At 42.9% G+C, this 20,246-nt stretch overlaps 1 non-coding gene across 1 annotated transcript; it reads right to left on the bottom strand.

The window, feature by feature from the left end:
- Positions 1-19,945: 19,945 nt before the first annotated feature.
- Positions 19,946-20,018, bottom strand: TRNAG-CCC (transfer RNA glycine (anticodon CCC)). Its single transcript has one exon. It is a non-coding gene; the product is annotated as a tRNA-Gly (tRNA).
- Between the last annotated feature and the right edge of the window lie 228 nt (positions 20,019-20,246).

Consider the following 20,246-nt stretch of genomic DNA (forward strand, 5'->3'; position numbering starts at 1 on the left):
GAATTTATCCATTTGAGGAACTTATAATCATGACAAGTAGTCAAACCATGTGCAGAATGAATAAGTGAAGAAGTAAATGAACAAATTTATTACTGAGACATTTCAAATTTGGTGTAAAAACTCACATCACTGTCATGTTCAGGTTAAAAAGATTGTGATGATGTTTACAGAGGTCTTTGCACTTGTTCCCCTAAGTATTGGGATTCCCCTAAGTGTCTCAATGGTAAAAAATTTGCCCGCCAATGCAAGAGACGCTGGTTCAATCTCTGGGTCAGGAAGATCCCCTGGAGGAGGAAATGGCAACCCGCTCCAGTATCCTTGCCTGGAAAATTGCATAGACAGAGGAGCCTGGTGGGCTACAGTCTATGGGGTCACAAAGAGTTGGACACGACAGTAACCGAGCACACACACACTCACTCCTAAGTATTCTCATGGCTATCTGACCATACATCTGTTCAGAAAGCATAGTCTCAACTTTTATTCCTCTTTATATACCTGTTATAGAAAGACTCAGAAATTCTCTGATTGTTAAACTGAATTAACTAAATGACGTCTTAAGAAGCAATGTCCCCCACCTCCACTACCCTCTGGGGTTCTATGATTCAATCAGGAAAACTATATGTCTTAAATGAGCTTTGTTTTCCTCTAGATGTTCTGGCAGCTGGGGAAACTTGGAAAATAAAAAATAACACCTATCCATGAAGAATAATGGAAATGGAGGTTTGAGGTAAAGAAGAAGGAAGTCAATGAATGAAATCAGATCCACTAAACCTTTGAGGTACATGCCCTCCTGCTTGTTGTATCACCGTGACAACACAGCCATAACTTGCTTTCCTTGCCAACAAGGCCTGACAACTCTACCTTTCATGCTGGAAAACAGCAGCTGTAGCACAACCTGAGAACAACACCACTTCTGTATTGAGAGCCCAGTTCTTAGGAGCTCTAATCATTCCAAGATAGCATCTCCCCAATTCTCAGAATAGCCCTCGGAGGGAGGGAGGAGGCTTATATTGTTATAGGCTCTATTTTGCATACAGTAAAAACAAGCCAAATTGAGGCTAAATGATTTGTTCTTGGTCAGGTGTGAGTCAGAGACTGAACCACCAGGAAAATATTCCTAGACCATTGTTCCACGCTCTTGATATTGTCTTTGGGGTTTCAGAAGGCTATAGAAATTGCTTGATCCAGAAAGGTTTAAAATGGGGAGAATACATTGTATTCTGGGTTAGGTTCCATGTAACTGAGGCAGAAACAGAAATATGAATGTAGAACTCTACCGCTATTCTTATAACTGGTGGGGGGAAATTATAGGGGTGGGGATGGTGGAGGGGAGAATGCCAGGTGAGCTATTCTTACTTCCCAAAATAGAAATGTTGGCCAGTGACTCTGAGAGCCTGCATCTGACAAGTGTAAGGGGAGTTGCATATCTGTATTTGTTGTGTTCACATCCATCAGTAACTGTTATATCAGTCCTGCAAATGCAGGACCTGTGTAAGCCAGGCACTCTGTTAGTCACCTAGGCTATGGTGCTGAGTGATAAGGCATTGTCCCTGCCTTCATGGGGCTTCTACTCTAGTGAGATCAAACATATTAAACAGAGAAAGAAACTAATAACAATTGTCATGGTGGATCAGATGTTTTCTTTTAAGTAGACTGGACCCATGTATTAGAAAAGTTCCTGGCCTTTTTTATTCTCTCAGCAGGACATTCAAGACCCACCACAGGGACTTCCCTGGCAGTCCAGTGGTTAAGACTCTGTGGAACTTGGGTTGGATCCCTTCTCAGGGAATTAAGATCCCATATACCACGTGCAGCATGGCCAAAAGATTAAAAAACAAAAAAAAAGACCCATTGCAATATACCCTCAAAATACCTTTCCTCTCCAACAGTCCCATTACCTCCTTCCATAAACACACTGTACTCCAGCCCCACTCAACTCTGTGATCACCATTCCTGGCCTCCTCATATTTGTGTTTTTGTGGGTTTGCTGAAATGAGCTGAGAGACCCTTGGTTTCTCAGCTGCCAGACTATAGACAGGAGGTAAGGGTATGGAAAGGGTGAAGTGTCAGGGACGAGAGGTAGGAGTCATGTTGAGGGAGAGTTCAGGCCATTGAAACACCTGGCTGTGATCACAGGTGCTATAAGTGGAGAGAGTGGGAGAATGGCTATTATTACTGTGGTTAAAGCCTTTGTCTGACATTTCAGCTTGTGCAGCAGGAAGAGTACTAGGTTAGGAGACTGGGTGGCTGGGCTGTAGTCTTGCCTCCATCTTAGGTAAGTCACAGAAGTCTCTAACCTCAATTTTCTCTTTGGTCACTTAGGCAGGTAAGGTTCGGTGTTCTCTGACTGTATCTATCATTCTTCAATCTGATTTCACGTGTATAAAATGTATATGTATGTGTGTGTGCCTGTGTATGTGTGTATGAGCACTGGATGATAAGATAGGAGACAGTAGTTTTGAAAACTGGATCAGCCTTTGGGGAACTACTGGTTTCTTCCAGCTCTGCTTAAAACCAATACTGACAGTTTAGTCTGCTGGATTTTATTGCTAGATTTGCTTGACTGAAAATCTCTTTCTCAGTAACCCACACAATTTCACAAAATAGTCCCTAGACTTGGATGATCAGGACGATGGCAGTACCCATTAGGGCTTGGTTGTTAAGTCTGAATGTATGACCAAACTATTGGTGAAAGCATTTTGTATTCCTAGTCGATCCATATCAGATTACCTTTTACTTTTTTTGTTAGGATGTTATCACTGTCTTTGGGCAAAATGCTAATCAAGCAGTATTTTCCTAAAAAAGAAAACAAAACAGTGCTAAGGTACAGTTCTATATTCATATTTTTGTTTTCTCATCAGTTATACGGAACTCTACCCAAAATAAAGTGTATACCCCTCCACTGTATACACTTTGGGATCAAGCAACTTTTATAGTCTTCCTAAACCCGAAGGACCCTTTTCTGCTCCTTCTTTCTGGACCCCCAATTCTACCTGGGAGGCAACGTCACAATAATGTCCATCCATCCCTAAGAGGCCTAAGTGTCTGTCCTCCAGGAATGTTCAAAGTGCCTGGCCTCCTGGAACTGGTACAGGGAGCTTCCCCAACATAAGACAGCACTGGCTTGGAGGTCACTTAATCAGACCTTGCTCTTACTCTTTGCTCATTTCTGGCCTAGAGAATCAATTTCCTGAGCTTTTCCAGTTTTCAGGCACACACAGACTGAGTCTTCAGTACTGATCCTAAGACATAAGACTATTTCACAACACTAGTGGCCTAACACAGTATGATTTCTAAACAAAAGAGACATGTTGCGCACTTGCCAAGACCAGATCCTCACAGCTAGTTGAGTAACAGTCTCTCGGAGTGACTCCTCCGAACAAATGCTTGGGGGTTTCAAATAATGGGAGGAGTTTTACACAAACTGTATTGTAGCCAAAGTTGACATGTTTTCAGGTATTTAAAATCTCTTTCCAAATGGAGGAGATCTTTCAAGTTTTTCTTTCCAACTGTCGTTTATTTCTTTTAACGATTTAAAAAGCTATGTCCTCAGTAGATCTGAACCAGGCAGAAAAAGTCTATCAAAAATAACTGACTGTCCAGTAGATGATGAGATAGGGTTTAAGCTACAGAGGTTCCCAACTATGGAGCCCCAGAAACTAATTCATCCTTCTCCAGGCTCTGCCAGGGTCATTTCCAGAGCCAGGAAAGGAATGACTCAGAAATGCGCTGGTTTCGGTAGCACATGTCTTACCTTCAGGCCCAGAAATCTAAATCTCATCTCAAGAATGTTGTTCACTTTGCTTTGTTTTTGTAGGCAGGGAGGGTAGTTTTGGGGGGAATGGCACCTTTTATCCATCTGTTGGGCTGTACCCTGCAGGCCTGCAAGCCCTGTACTTGCCCAACTTTGAGACCAAAGAGCCCAGACAGCAACAGAGACATCAGTGGTTTAATGGCGAGGGGGATCTTACACGTCTGAAACAAGGTACGTGGAGCAACATCCTACTGTGTGCGACAGACAGTGGGCAGGTCATGGTTACCAAAATCTCGAGGAACCACTTTGGATAAACATTCCCAAAACATAATTATTCCTATAGAGTTTACTTAAAGGCTTTTATTTATTTAAAGTTTCATTTTATCAAGTTATTTTCGCTGCTGACAAATTTGCAACAGGTATAATAATGTCATATTTGGGCTCAAATAAGCCTAGGTACAATAGATATATTTTACACTGATGACTAAAGACATGTATTATATTAATCAAGCTAACAAGCTTAAGCTAGTTTCAATACCAGATATGGGTTTAATTCTAATATTTCGCAGATTACATGAACCTGAATTTCATTCTGGAGTTTCTTTTATATTTCTGAGAATTTATTTGAATGCTTAATTTTTTAAGCCAATTAAACAGAACTCATCCACAAACCAATTTTGGCAAAGTCATTTGGAAGGAGAGACACCTCACATTTATAAAATACACATGAACATATGTACATACATAGACACAGATCTCACAGTTTTCCTACTAAAGTTTAAAAAGGCTTTTTTCCCTTCACTCTCAGGAATCACAGGTGATTAAAGTTCCAGAAAGCCCAGACAGATCATTTATATCTCAAAGGCACAAGAAGAGAAATACCAATTCCTTCTATTAATAGAAAGCTAGCTTCCTCTAACCACATGTGCAAAAACCAGTTTTAAAACATCGAGTCCCATCCTGGACACTTCCAGGAATTTCTTCAGTTTATAAACAGCCAATTCTGTTTAAATGAATAACAGTAATAGACAATCATATGTATCATTCATTTATATTCACATGCCTCACTTTCTGAGGAACATGAATCACCATTCAAGTTACTAGGACACCCTAAAGAGGGTTAAAACCAGGAAAAGAACACAGGATTTGGTCTCAGGTACTGAGACACTCAGATGCACACCCAAGATAAAATCCCAACCATTTCCAAAAGGCTCACTTTGATACAGTATCAGAAGCATTACGAGGCGTTGCTCTCTCATACGTCTTCTATGATTTGCCAATGAGGACTGACCACATCCTCTTCCTTGGCAGGCAGGTGGCTACTAACCAAGAGAGCAGGGAAAGAAGTCTGCCCTCGTAGATGGCCCCATATAAGTGCTGCTGGAGGGCTGGGTGGCTGGTCACAGAGGCCGTCTTTGATACATCTTGGCCAGTTAACATAACGTCTTCCCATGCCTGGGCACCTAACCTCCATCTCCACTGTTCGCTTGGTGTCTGTGGCCTTTCTTAATATAAAAGCAGGGGCCAGCCCAGAGCTGTGGCCACTGCCTTATGGTCTAACCTCTTTTTCCCACTGTAATGGTGGCCAGAATTCCCACCACAGCCTCAGGGCCATCTATGAGTTCTCCGTTCTCTCTCGCCAGCCCCCAACTCTTCAAGGACAGCTACCATGGGGCTCCACAGATTAATGGCAGCCACCCTGGGATTGCCCCTGTGACTTTTGGGATTATCCCCTGAAACTTTTGAGTCCCACATGCTAGTGGAGGCCGCACAACTTCCCAGTCTCGTCCTTACTTAGCAGCTTCTCAGCACTCATGGGAGTTTCCTCAGCCTGCTCCCTGCAGGTCTGCAAGCTCTGGACTTGCTCAGCCTCTGGATTAAAGAAACAGCCCAGAGTTAGCGAAAGAGACATCAGTGGCTTAATGGGTGGGGGTAGCTTACCTGTCGGAAGCAAGGTCCTAAAGGGACAGCCCACAGTGAGTAGCCTGCGGGCGTGTCATGACGGGTGGGGCACGGCAGCCATCTTTGCTCCCAGTGGGAGGGGGCGGATACAAGTTAAATGGGGAACCAATCTCAGATTGACTCGGTGGTTACCAGGGAAACTAGCAGAGGGGCATGCCCCTCATCACCCCCTGGATTGTTAGAGGTGGAGATGTTCTGCTCTACAGATTAGAACAATCAGTAGTTAGAGCTGGGGGAAAGTATGTCAGTTATTTGAGTAGGTGTAGGTGAAGCAGGCGCTGGTCAAGCAGGGGAGGTACAGAGAGCAGGAGAACTGGCACCTTGAGTGGCCTGACCTTATCTCAGCAAAGAGGGCTTTTTCTTCTGTGTTTGTCCCTCGGTCCCCTCCACTGGTTGCCTTGTATAGGAGCCAGGACACAGGAGCCAGGCTCCGTGGGACCTTCAGTGGCTCACCTTTAAATATAGATTTCTGCTCCTTGTGAACAGATCTGGAACGACATTTGCTTCAGATTCAAGCAAAAGCAAGACTGCTGGTTGATACAAAGTTTTGGATTATATGTGGTTGAAAACTTCTCCATCAATTCAGTTCAGTTCAGTTCAGTCGCTCAGTCTTGTCCGACTCCTTGAGACCCCATCAATTGCAGCAGGCCAGGCCTCCCTGTCCATCACCAACTCCCGGAGTTCACTCAGACTCACGTCCACTGAGTCAGTGATGCCATCCAGCCATCTCATCCTCTGTCATCCCCTTCTCCTCCTGCCCCCAATCCCTCCCAGCATCCCAGAGTTTTTTCCAATGTGTCAACTCTTTGCATGAGGTGGCCAAAGTACTGGAGTTTCAGCTTTAGCATCATTCCCTCCAAAGAAATCCCAGGGCTGATCTCCTTCAGAATGGACTGGTTGGATCTCCATGCAGTCCAAGGGACTCTCAAGAGTCTTCTCCAACACCACAGTTCAAAAGCATCAATTCTTTGGCACTCAGCTTTCTTCACAGTCCAACTCTCACATCCATACATGACCACTGGAAAAACCATAGCCTTGACTAGACGGATCTTTGTTGGCAAAGTAATATCTCTGCTTTTCAATATGCTATCTAGGTTGGTCATAACTTTTCTTCCAAGGAGTAAGCGTCTTTTAATTTCATGGCTGCAATCACCATCTGCAGTGATTTTGGAGCCCAGAAAAATAAAGTCTGACACTGTTTCCATTGTTTCCCCATCTATTTCCCATAAAGTGATGGGACCAGATACCATGATCTTCGTTTTCTGAATGTTGAGTTTTAAGCCAATTTTTTCACACTCCTCTTTCACCTTCATCAAGAGGCTTTTTAGTTCCTCTTCACTTTCTGCCATAAAGGTGGTGTCATCTGCATATCTGAGGTTATTGATATTTCTCCCAGCAGTCTTGATTCCAGCCTGTGCTTCTTCCAGCCCAGTGTTTCTCATGATGTACTCTGCATATAAGTTAAATAAGCAGGGTGACAAGATACATACCACCTCCAAACATTTATTATCATGTAGAGTTTTGAAGTCTGGGTGACTTTTCTTGCTGCCCAATAAAGAGCAGAGAGAAAAAATCTTGGCCAGCAGTAGCCAACAGAAAGCATTTTGGTTTTGGGTTCTTAATTGTTAAGAGTCTAATATGCCAAGGTTGACTTTTTATTAGCATGTCTCTTATCCTTTAGGAAAAAGTTTTGAAACAGTCTGCCCAAAGATTTTCCTATAGCAGTTTCTAGAGATGACTTGTGTTTGAATTTGGCCAATTAACATGACAATGTCCATGGCAGATTCTTTTCCAGGGGAAAAGAGTTGTTCTTTGAAGGGCAGTGTCTGAAGGTGTCGAGACCGAGAGGCATCTTCTCCTCTGGGACTGTTTGGATTGTATGTTCCTGAGCCAAAAAAACATTCTTTAGCATTGGCTGACAAAATGGGCTTCAGAACAGGAGTTTCTAAAGCTGCAGCAGAAAATTTAATTATTCAGGTCCTGTCAAAATCCATCTGCTTAATTCAGCTGTTTCTGGGTAAGGTACTTTTTATTTTTTCCAGCAGTATTACTTGATGGCTCTCTGATAGGAATATGAAATTAGCTTTCTTTATAAGCAAGCTTTTCTTTTTATTTTTCTCAGCCTTGGGAGTATTTGTGTTAGATATCTTCCTAGAGTTTATTTGCTTTATAGATAATTTGATAGAGACACTTAAGTGACTTTTAGAGCTGAGAGGTAGATGGTGTCATTTAAGGAATTGCTGCCAGAGATTTCAATGTGATAATGACTTAGTGACTGACTAGTCCCCACAACTTATAAGTAAAGCCTTCTGTAATTTTATAGGGAGAAGAGCACCAGAAGTTTTTTGGGTTTGCACAAGACCCACATATGTGACATGTTCGTGAGCACGTCTGGGGTCTTGACCGTTTCAGGGTGCCTCATCTGAACAGTTGGAAACCCTGTACTAGACAATAGTTATATTTATGATAAGCATTCATAAATTTGCTTTTGGGGAGCAGGTGGGGGAAGGCTTTGAGGTGGTTGCTAAGTCTATTAATAATGAATGTGCCAATATCTGGGCTTTTTCAGCTTAATTATCAGACAGAGAGCCTTATGCAAGCCACTGAGTTAGTGAAACTATTTGTTATTTTAAGGTGCGTGCCTGAATAATAAGCTTATAGGACAGAAATGGAGTTTTCAAAATCAGTGATGGCATGTGCGTTTTAAATAGAAATTAAGAAAAAGTTATACTGATGATTCTCAGTGAAAATATGTGTATAAGAAAACCTCAGTGAAAATATATATAAGAAAGTGGACTTGTTAGTAATAACAACCTTACATCTGTATGGAGTCTGCAGCCAAATGGACTTTCAAAAACCAACTCCTCTTTTCCAATTCAAATAAAGAACTCTACTAATTTCAGTAGGTCTTCAAATCAAGAATGTGTCATGGGAATTTTGGTTGTTTTTTTTATGTTTTAAAAAAGTGTTTATTTTTTTGGCTGTACTGGGTCTTAGATGGGGCACGTGGGATCTTTAGTTGTGTGGGGGATCTAGTTACCTGACCAAGGATCGAACCCAGAAGCCTTGCACTGGGAGTTCAGAGTCTTAGCTACTGGTCTTCTAGGGAAAGTCCCTATTGTGGCGATTTTGGAAAACAGCTCTCTGGGGCCTTGGAACTGGGGAGGAAAATAAAAATATTTTGCTGGGCTACTTCTGAATAATGAACATTCCTATGATAGAGTCAGAGGCTTGCTGATCTGGGCCTGGCCGAGGATCATTTTTAGTTAAGAGCACTACTTGCTTTTCCATTTTCCTAGCTTTTCAAATCCTGACTTGTATCAGTTCAACCCTGCAGGACCGACCCCTCGCATTCCACTTTTTCCTGCAGCCTGGAGGCCACGCCTACTTCGAAGGCTTGCAGGATGTAAGGCTGCTTCTTGTTACAAAGCTCTGACTCCTTCCTCACCAGACAGGGTTTGGGGCTTTTCCAGCTCTACTAGACACACCTTGGAGACTATTCTAGTTCTCCGCCTACCTCCTCACTTTAAGTTTTCAGGTCCTTTAAGACAATAAGAAATAATCTGTTTTATTTTCTTCTGGGAACAACTCTGGTTGTACTTTGAGATTTTGGGCAACTGAATGAACCTTCCTGTGCCTGAATTCTGCTTCTCTGTTGTTCCAATCCCAAGGGCACACAGCCTCTTAGGGGTTGTTTCTGGATCTTCAGTGTGCATGTTAACAATTTATGGCGCGTTACTAAGAATTCATGCTCTTGGGTTCCCCTTGAATTCTATTAATATGATGGGGCCCAAGTACCTTCATGTTAAACAGCTTTCTTTGCTGATTTTAATGCTTATTATGGTCTGAGGACAAAGTCTGAGAATCATTAATGCTTTAGAATTTTAATGTGAAAAGAACTAAATGGGGTAATGAGCCCAAAGTTCCTTATTTTTCAAAGGAAGAAATTGAGCTTAAATGAGATGATAAACCCACAGCTAACTGGTAACAAATCTGGGACTAGAAACTAGGTTCTCCTACCTTTTAGTTTATGAGGCTATGAGGCCTAACATGAGACACGACAAGGTAGAAGTAAAATAGCTCAGGGTTTATGGGACTGAGCCATGTGGCTGCCTCAAACATGTAAATTTGAGGATGTTACTGAAATGCAGAAATATGAGGACTATAGATTCTTTCCTGAATTATCTGGCAAGGTCTTTGTGTAGGTTATCAAGTCTAAACTTGCATTCACTTCTTAAAATCCCTGGTGCCAAGTGGGCATCCATTTGGTTGAAGACTTGTTTGAAGATTTCTAGGGATAAATAGTCAATAAAGCAGAAAGAAAGTGAAGTCGCTCAGTCGCTTCTGACTCTTTGTGACCCCATAGACTGTAGCCTACCAGGCTCTTCCCTCCATGGGATTCTCCAGGCAAGAGTACTGGAGTGGGTTGCCATTCCCTTCTCCAGGAAATTTTCCCCACCCAGGGATTGAACCCCGGTCTCCCACATTCCAGGCAGACGCTGTAACCTCTGAGCCACCAGGGAAGCCCCAATAAAGCAGAAATAGTTGTTTTTCTGGAACTCTCTTGCTTTTTCGATGATCCAGCGGATATTGGAAATTTGATCTCTGGTTCCTCTGCCTTTTCTAAAACTAGCTTGAACATCTGCAAGTTCACGGTTCACATACTGCTGAAGCCTGGCTTGGAGAATTTTGAGCATTACTTTACTAGCGTGTGAGATGAGTGTAATTGTGCGGTAGTTTGAGCATTCTTTGGCATTGCCTTTCTTTGGGATTGGAATGAAAACTGATCTTTTCCAGTCCTGTGGCCACTGCTGAGTCTTCCCAATTTGCTGGCATATTGAGTGCAGCACTTTCACAGCATCATCTTTCAGGATTTGGAATAGCTCAACTGGAATTCCATCACTTCCACTAGCTTTGTTCATAGTGATGCTTTCCAAGGCCCACTTGACTTCACATTCCAGGATGTCTGGCTCTAGGTGAGTGATCACACCATCGTGATTATCTGGGTCGTGAAGATCTTTTTTGTACAGTTCTGTGTATTCTTGCCACCTCTTCTTAATATCTTCTGCTTCTGTTAGGTCCATACCATTTCTGTCTTTTATTGAGCCCATCTTTGCATGAAATATTTCCTTGGTATCTCTAATTTTCTTGAAGAGATCTCTAGTCTTTCCCATTCTGTTGTTTTCCTCTGTTTCTATGCATTGATTGCTGAGGAAGGCTTTCTTATCTCTCCTTGCTATTCTTTGGAACTCTGCATTCAGATGCTTATATCTTTCCTTTTCTTCTTTGCTTTTCACTTCTCTTCTTTTCACAGCTATTTGTAAGGCCTCCCTAGACAGCCATTTTGCTTTTTTGCATTTCTTTTCCATGGGGATGGTCTTGATCCCTGTCTCTTGTACAATGTCACGAACCTCCATCCATAGTTCATCAGGCACTCTGTCTATCAAATCTAGTCCCTTAAATCTATTTCTCACTTCCACTGTATAATCATAAGGAATTTGATTTAAGTCCTACCTGAATGGTCTAGTGGTTTTCCCTACTTTCTTCAATTTAAGTCTGAATTTGGCAATAAGGGAAATAGATGGAGAAACAGTGGAAACAGTGTCAGACTTCATTTTTTTGGGCTCCAAAATCACTGCAGGTGGTGATTGCAGCCATGAAATTAAAAGACGCTTATTCCTTGGAAGAAAAGTTATGACCAACCTAGATAGCATATTCAAAAGCACAGACATTACTTTGCCAACAAAGATTCGTCTAGTCAAGGCTATGGTTTTTCCTGTGGTCATGTATGGATGTGAGAGTTGGACTGTGAAGAAGGCTGAGTGCTGAAGAATTGATGCTTTTGAACTGTGGTGTTGGAGAAGACTCTTGAGAGTCCCTTGGACTGCAAGGAGATCCAACCAGTCCATTCTGAAGGAGATCAGCCCTGGGATTTCTTTGGAGGGAATGATGCTAAAGCTGAAACTCCAGTACTTTGGCCACCTCATTCGAAGAGTTGACTCATTGGAAAAGACTGTGATGCTGGGAGGGATTGGGGGCAGGAGGAGAAGGGGACGACAGAGGATGAGATGGCTGGATGGCATCACTGACTCAATGGAGTGAGTCTGAGTGAACTCTGGGAGTTGGTGATGGACAGGGAGACCTGGCATGCTGTGATTCATGGGGTCACAAAGAGTGGGACATGACTGAGCAACTGAACTGACTCACTGAGGGATAAATATGTCCCCAACCACCCTGAGCCCCTCTCTCTGTCCACTTTCTAACGGCTTATTTCCCATTATAATTACTTTCCTTTTGAGCTGGAAATCTCTCCTCCCCGCCTTAAGCTTCTATTGCCGAGGCTACTCTTTTTCTTTCTTTTCAATATTTGTTATTTTTTAATTGAAAGATAATTGCTTTACAATATTATGTTGGTTTCTGCTATACATCAACATGAATCAGCCATAGGTATACATGTGCTCCTCCTTCTTGAAACTGCTGCTGCTAAGTCGGTTCAGTCGTGTCTGACTCTGTGCGACCCCATAGACGGCAACCCACCAGGCTCCCCCGTCCCTGGGATCCTCCAGGCAAAAATACTGGAGTGGGTTGCTATTTCCTTCTCCAATGCATGAAAGGGAAAAGGGAAAGTGAAGTTGCTTAGTTGCGTCTGACTCTTAGCGACCCCATGGACTGCAGCCTACCAGACTCCTCCGTCCATGGGATTTTCCAGGCAAGAGTACTGGAGTGGGTTGCCAGTGCTTTCTCTATTCTTGAAACTACTTATTTTTTTAATTTATTTATTTGGCTGTGCTGGGTCTTAGTTGTGGCACAGGGATCTTTTCGTTGGGACCTGCAAACTCTTTGTTGTGGCATGTGGGGTCTAGTTCCCTGACCAGGGATCGAACTCTGGCCCCCCCCTTCATTGGGAGCACGGAGTCTTAGCCACGGACCACCAAGGAAGTCCCTGATCCTATTTTCAAGAGAGATTCAGAACAAGTCCAATTTGCCTTCCACGTGACAACAATCATGCTCTCTATCTAAACTGTTCTTGTTTGGCCTGAACAACCCAAGGTACTTTGCCATTCTTTGTGTAATTTGACTTTCAATTTTCTTCATTCTGATTCTTTTCTTCTAAGTGAAGTCTGTTTGGTCTTTTTTTTTTTTTTTTGTATTAAAAAATGACACCTGAAATAGTCATAGTACTCAGTGTGGTTTGACCAACTCAGAACTCATGATTTCTAGACATTTTTCTCCAAACTACAAGGACTGTGGGCTTCCCAAGTGGCACTAGTGGTAAAGAACCCGCCTGTCAGTGCAGGAGAGACAAGAGATGTGAGTTTGGTCCCTGGGTCAGGAAGATCCCCTGGAGGAGGGCGTGGCAACCCACTCCATTGTTCTTGCCTGGAGAATCCCATGGACAGAGGAGCCTGGTGGGCTACAGTCCATGGGGTTGCAAAGAGTCAGACATGACTGAAGCGACTTAGCAACCACACAAGCATAAGGGCTGAAAATACATATCTTTTTGGGTGGCCCAGTCACATTCAACTCATAGTCATTTAAAAATCCCATGTTTTTTTTTTACACGTGCTGTTAAAATCATGTGTCCTCACATAGTTTGTTTTTTTACAGCCACATGACTTTATGGGGCTGCCCATGTGGTGCTAGTGGTAAAGAACCTGCCTGTCAACGAAACTAACAAACATATACTGTAAATCAACTATGGTGCTGCTGCTGCTGCTAAGTCACTTCAGTCGTGTCCGACTCTGTGCGACCCCATAGACGGCAGCCCACTAGGCTCCTCTGTCCCTGGGATTCTCCAAGCAAGAATACTGGAGTGGGTTGCCATTTCCTTCTCCAGTGCATGAAAGTGAAAAGTGAAAGTGAAGTCGCTCAGTCGTGCCCGACTCTTAGTGACCCCATGGACTGGAGCCTACCAGGCTCCTCCGTCCATGGGATTTTCCAGGCAAGAAATCAACTATACTCCAATACAATTTTTAAAAATATTAAAAAAAAAAAAAAAGTGTTCAAATCACATGAGTCAAAGACCAAAGACGAAAGAAAATAAAGCTTGGGGTGTGGGTGGAGGGTACACGTAGATGGGTCTAGCAGAGACAGGTACCAGGAGAAGGGCAGTGGAAGCAGCTGTGGGATTGGCGAGTGTCTGGGTGGTTGTAAAAATGTTGGTCAGTGGTGTCTGAGACTGACACCAATCCATTAATTGATTTTCTTTAGAGAAGACAGTTTCCCACAACTCTAATCACCACATTTCCATCCTGTCTACCAAAATATCCTGAGAGATTTGGCCAAATATCTAGCTGAAAATCAGATACCCCATGTTCCCTGATTGAGCAGACTAATAACCTTAATTAAACAGAAAATGTGTTGAACTTCATCTGGCCTAACTTGGCCCCTGTGAACCTGTGCCAGTCACCTGTGACTGATGTCTGATTTTTAAAAAAATATTTATTTATTTGTTTGGCTGCACCGGGCGTTAGTTGCAGCATGCAGGATCTTCGATCTTCATTGCCACATGCAGGAATTTTTATTTTGCAGCCATGCAGGTGATGTCTGATTTCTCATCCACGTGACTCCCCCTGAGTTGGTCCCTAGGGAGAGAGCCAGGAGAAAGCCTCTTGGAGGACTGACCTCATAAAATGTAACGGTGGGTAATTGTGAAATATGACATAGAAAAGATTTTCTCTTGCTCAGAAGATGTCAGCTGGGTTAAAAGGAGCCCTCATGGGGCACTGTCTGGCTGTTACAGCAGAGTGGTTAAGAGCCAGGCCTGGGAGTCAGATTACCTAGATGCAAACCCTGCCTTTCTCAGTCAATTTCTTCGTGACTTTGAACAAAAAGTTGGCCTTCCTCAACTATAAAAGGGAGATCAAATGCCTATATCTCGGGGCAATATGTATTTGAAGTAAATGAAATAATGTATGTCCAGTGCTTGGCACATAGTATGCATTTGATAAGTGTTATTATTTTTCTAGAACAAATTGTTTTCATCACAAAGACTCTCACACCTGCTAATTTCTTGCCCTCATGTGGTCTTGTCATTTTCTCTCATACTTCGTGGAGCAGCACCCCCCCCTTTTTTTTTTCCTGTTACAGCAACTGAAGAACAAAGGGAATAAAGTATCTGGAAGCAGCACTATGAATTCTTTTGATTAAAGTGATACTTTTTTTCCTCCCATTTTTGGAGGCCTGGAGTCAGCTAGCCAGGCTGATGTGAAGAAAGACTTGTGGCGTGAGTGAGCTGGGTACAGGGCTCCATGCCTGCAAAGTCACCCCACCCCCAAGTCTGCGGTGAAGGCTGTGGGTGGACCGGTGACAGGAGGCATTCTTTCTCAGTGCTGTACGTGACATCCCAGGCAAATGGACAGCGTGAGTCTTTGTGATTTTGCAACGTTTCATTGTTACTTAGCACTTTAGATTAGCAACTGTCCAAAGCGGATGCAGCAGCTAATGTTTGGAAAGTGATGTTATTTTGTCAGCTTGTATAAGTTACCAGTGGACCAAAATTTGCACTTCATTTGTAAATTAGAGGAGTAGAATGAGTCCCTGAGCCCTCTGAATTTGGAAATCTTCCCTACCATCCCAGCCATTCATCATACACCATGATATCTAAAATTCCGTTTGGTAATCCAGGGTCACTGGAAATACCCATTAGATTTTCCCACACGTTTGGATCAGTGCAGGTATGAATAGATCAGGGCTAAGGCTAAGATTTGCCCTCAAGACATTTTGGGGGCTTTCTGAAGGTTTCTAGTAAGCAGTCATGTATTAATTAAAGCGTCTGCCTGCAATGCGGGAGACCTGGGTTCGATCCCTGGGTCGGGAAGATCCCCTGGAGAAGGAAATGGCAACCCACTCCAGTATTCTTGCCTGGAGAATCCCATGGACGGAGGAGCCTGGTGGGCTACAGTCCACGGGATTGCAAAGAGTCGGACATGACTGAGCGAGTGACTTAACTTAACTTGACTTAAGCATTCTTCTGGGAGATGGAGTGGTCAAGACATTGCCCGCCTCGGTCCTTATTCTCCTGTATGAAACAAGGAGAGCCTGTTTCAGGAAGAGATGTGGAGATGGTGCATTTTTAATGAGAATAACATGCCCTCTGCGGCCTCCTCAGGCGTGGAGCTGGGCCATGAGCTGGGAACACCTGCTCTTATGTGCTGTATGTTTCAATCCATTGAAAGATCTTAGTGCAAAATCAAGCATGGAATGATGTTCTGTGGTTTTCAAAGAGGTTCCTACAGGGTTTGAGTTGGATAGGCCAGGCCAAGAACAAACTCATTCATCTGTGACAGATATAACTAGACTCCAATGTCTGGTCTGGGAAAACTGGACGTGTTTTACAGAACCCACAATGCTTGGGATCCTCATTTAGAACATTTATAACATTAGTCTGGCCCCAAATCGAGCTGACCTCACAACTGTCGAGAGGGTAAGTGTGTTTGGGTCTGTATGTTTATGCCATCTAGTGAAATCATCACGTTTGCTCTCTAGAAACCTGCAGATCAATTTGCTGCATCTCTAAGTCATTTCCCCTGTAAGGCCAACTCAGTAACCTCATAAAAAAAAACAGCTCATATCTCCAAGCCTAACTTTTCTCAGTTCCTCTGGATAAATAAAGTTTCTCTGTGAATCAATTAGAGGAATCTCCATTTTTTTTAAATATCAAAGAATTGGATTAAAATGGATTGTGCAGGAAATGCTGTCACAAAAAAGGCCAACAAAAAGAAGACATGCTTAATTATTGAGTGGAATATTCATAATTTTTCATATCTATCAGCTCAGTGTGTCCCTAACATGTTTTTAAGATGTACAAAAGGAACACATATTATAGCTCTTCTTTTTTTTTTTCAGGAAAGCAAAACAAATGCCCATATAATCCTTGTTTTTGAATACTTCATTTCTCTTCAGTTGAACAAAATAACACCATTTCTTTTTCAATTCTCTCTTTTTTAGGGCTACCCTCCACCCAACCATTGTGTAAAGAAGTTCATTTAAAGGTAAACCCTGCAAGACCTTGAGAAAAGTTTTGCTACTATAATCATAAATGATTACTAGTTCCTGCCTTCTCTGCAGTTAATCATGGATTTCTGGTTTTTCAGTCGGGATAAAGAAAGTTTAAATGTCTCCAGGAGCTCTCAGAGACCAGCAGGCTTACCATATTTTCCGAGGAGTGCTCTCTCCTAGTCAGGACGTTTCTGAGTGCCACCTTTAAGTACACCCGTTGTTGACCTGAGTGAAAACTAGACGTACGGGTGTTGGAGTAGGAAGTTAATAGGTATGTCCAAACCTATTATTTCCAATAAGCCTTTATGAGGCCTTTCTTCTGAGTTAAGATAGCTGGGGGCTTGAATTTGACCAGTAGTAGGAAACGGACTTGCCATGGTAGCGTGAGACATCCTGGTTTTTAAGAGAAGACGGATCAGAGAATGAAGGCTGGACTCTTTGAAATACCCATGCCCTTCCTTCCTGTCATCTATCTCTCTTTCCACCTTACCTTTTCCTCTTCTCTTTCTGGCACAGTTTCTCCTCTCCCTCCCCTCCGTGCCTCTGTCTCTCACTTTCTCCTCCTGAATGTTATCTTGACTATTTTCTCCCAGATCAAAGGTAGAGTGGACCATTTGATTAATTGCCGTGCAGCAGAACCCTTTGCCTCCTTGACACACAAGCCAAGGAGACAAAGGGCGCTCTTTAGAAGTCTTGAGCTGTGTGGGTGCAGGGTGTAGAATTCATAAGCCTGAGAGCATGGGGCCCTCCCAGCAGGGATGTGAAGGTCCCTGGACCCTGCCAAAGAATAAAGTTGCTACTGCCGCACTTTGTGTTGAGCCATATTTGCATTTGAGGAAAAAGCATACAACCCCAGCTATTAAGCCATGTGGACTACACAAGTTTGATTTAAAGTGTGAAAAAAAATCTTTTCACTTCCATGTGTGGAAATCAGTAGCACGATGGTCGACAGTCAGGAATGATGACTGACAGTTTGATCTTTTCTTTTCCGTGCTGTGAAAAGTCCTCAGAATTGCACTGTCCCATCCAGGCATCACTAGTCCTGTGTAGCTATTTTCATTCAAATTAGCTAAAATGAAGTAAAATTTAATATTTTGTTCCTGAGTCACATTAGTCTCATTTTAAGTATTCAGTAGCTATATGGTGGTATCAGTTACTCTATCAGACCGTGTAGGTAACATAATATTTCCATCTTTGCAGAAAGTTCCTCAGGACAGAACTGTTCTTAATCCTTTGTTCTCTTAAGCCAGGTAGGTTAGAGGAGGCCATGGACTGCTCCACAATAGAAAGCTGAGTAGGATTTCAGAACTGGCTGAACACAAAGAAAAAGAAAACAGAATGCCATGTTTAAATAAAGAGAGGTGGAATGGGTTGATACAAATGAGATGCTGTTTGGGAAGTTGTTTTAGAAGTTGAGAAGATACACCTATACATATATTTGTATATACATAGATACACTGATACAATTATAGATGGAATTATGACAGTTATTGTGATTATTTCTAAGAGAAGAATGCTCAGCTGCGGATGAAAGCTTAGCCAATGGCCGTGTGCTTTCTCTACTCATCAGAACTAAAATTCAGGGTTCGACCCTCCTAACCTAGGCTAGGTCTCAAGTGAGGAACCCCGCCTTCTTTGTAAGGCTAACAGTTGCTTTGAGTAATTGAGATGTGCTTAAATTCCAAAAGGGAATTTTTTTCCCAAAGATCATCTTCCCTAGATCCTAACATGGGTCCAGGGTCACTTACTACCTTCAGGTAGTGAAAATGATGATTTTAAAGCAAAGATCTTCTTTAGCCTAACCAATAATCTTCCTCTTGAATTGAACATAGATCCCATCAGACCTCACTCTCAAGTTCACTCACGGTTCAAGCCTGATTTGAATGTTTGTCAGTCATGCAGAAAAGACCCTTGGGCTACTCTGCCCAGTGTCATGATTACAAAGACACAGACTAAGATAATGGATTCTCGTCTCCTGGCTTGCACAAGGCAGGCTTTTCCAAGCCAGGTGGCGGTATCATTGAGATCCAGTGTCCCTCAAAGCAAGAACACTGGGTTCTTCAGAGACGTCAGCTTTGGCCACTGTACTGTGACTTCCTAAATTCGCTAATGATCCTGCCCTTCCTCTCCTCCCGCCGGGCACTTTCGTTTGCTTTTCAACCCTTTTGGCTCTGACCTCTTGGCGGTTACAAAACTAAGTGGGTAAGAGGGCTGGGGGATAATCCACCAAACCCTCATCAAGTCTTAAGGATTTAGGGATTGGTGTCTGCGTGCCGGGTCCTTCTTACCTGTTCCTCAGTGAAACACGTGGGAAGGCAGTCTGAGCATCACATGCTCTGGTAAAATCTGAGCTAAAAGTTAAGGGAGTCTCACTTCCTTGTTGGAGGATGAATGGAGTTTGTGATGAACCCAGAAGAAGCGATCAGAGGTTTAATCAGCACATACGTGAGCCTGATTCTTCGCTGGTAATGATTAGAACTTTCCATCAACACATTTGTTACTAATCAACAAATATTTATTGAGTGTGTCTTCATCAGATGTTGAGGTATAACGAGGGAACTTATGGTCTATTTGTCAAGTTTTGAACAGATCGATGATATGTTATGATTCACAAACTTTGGAAGTCTCAAACGTTTTGTGTTGAGTATTTTAAAGGTTTTATTTGTATCACCAAATGTGAAAAGTGAAATGTGAAGAAAGATTGTGGAGGGGGAACGGTCCCTCCTTATCTCTGTTTCCTGGGTCTGGGATGAACTGCGGGAAAAAAATAGATCATTTGAAGGATGGGTCCATTATAAACAAAGTCTGAAAATGAAAATTAAAATGGTTTTTAACGACCTGGCTGTTTCTGCATTGATTAGTTGTTTGTTGAAATAGGAAGGCCATGCCAGAGCTTTCTCTCACATTCCTGGGATCTGAATTTACATGTCTGGTGTCTGCTTTCAGAGCACCGTCAAAACTTGCTTGTCATTTGCCTTATCACTTCATTGCCAACAACTGGTGTAGCTGAGGGAAGAATCTCTTTCAGGGAGGCGAGGGACCTTGGAAGTCATCTGTTTTCACTTCTTTACCTTCTGAGTGAGACATCTGAGGTCCAGAGAGGTGAAGCACCTCCCTGCAGGTGCACAGCTTCCTGGGCTAGAAGCTGAATGACTGACATTCTGCTTTCCTCTCTCTCTCTTTTAAATCTGGCTGTGCCAGGTCTTAGTTGCAGCATGCGGGATCTAGTTCCCTGACCAGGGATTGAACCCAGGCCCCCTGCATTGGGAGTGCAGAGTCCTAACCACTGGACCCCCAGGGAAGTCCGTGCCTCTCTTAACTAGGTTCTCCACCAGCTTGATTTGCCCTGTGTTTAAAACCATCCCACTGCTGATCTGTGAAGAAGTGATGGTTAAGGAAATGTGAAGGCACATCTTTTGGATAGCTTTTCAGGCCAAAGCAGAGAATTGTTTCTAGAATCTGAGACAGCAACATTTCTAAACAGAGACTTCAAGCTTCTGGATTCTGAGTAGTTTCCCAGTTTGATAAA

Source organism: Bos mutus, chromosome 28, assembly GCF_027580195.1.
Source record: "Bos mutus isolate GX-2022 chromosome 28, NWIPB_WYAK_1.1, whole genome shotgun sequence".
Classification (NCBI taxonomy): domain Eukaryota; kingdom Metazoa; phylum Chordata; class Mammalia; order Artiodactyla; family Bovidae; genus Bos; species Bos mutus.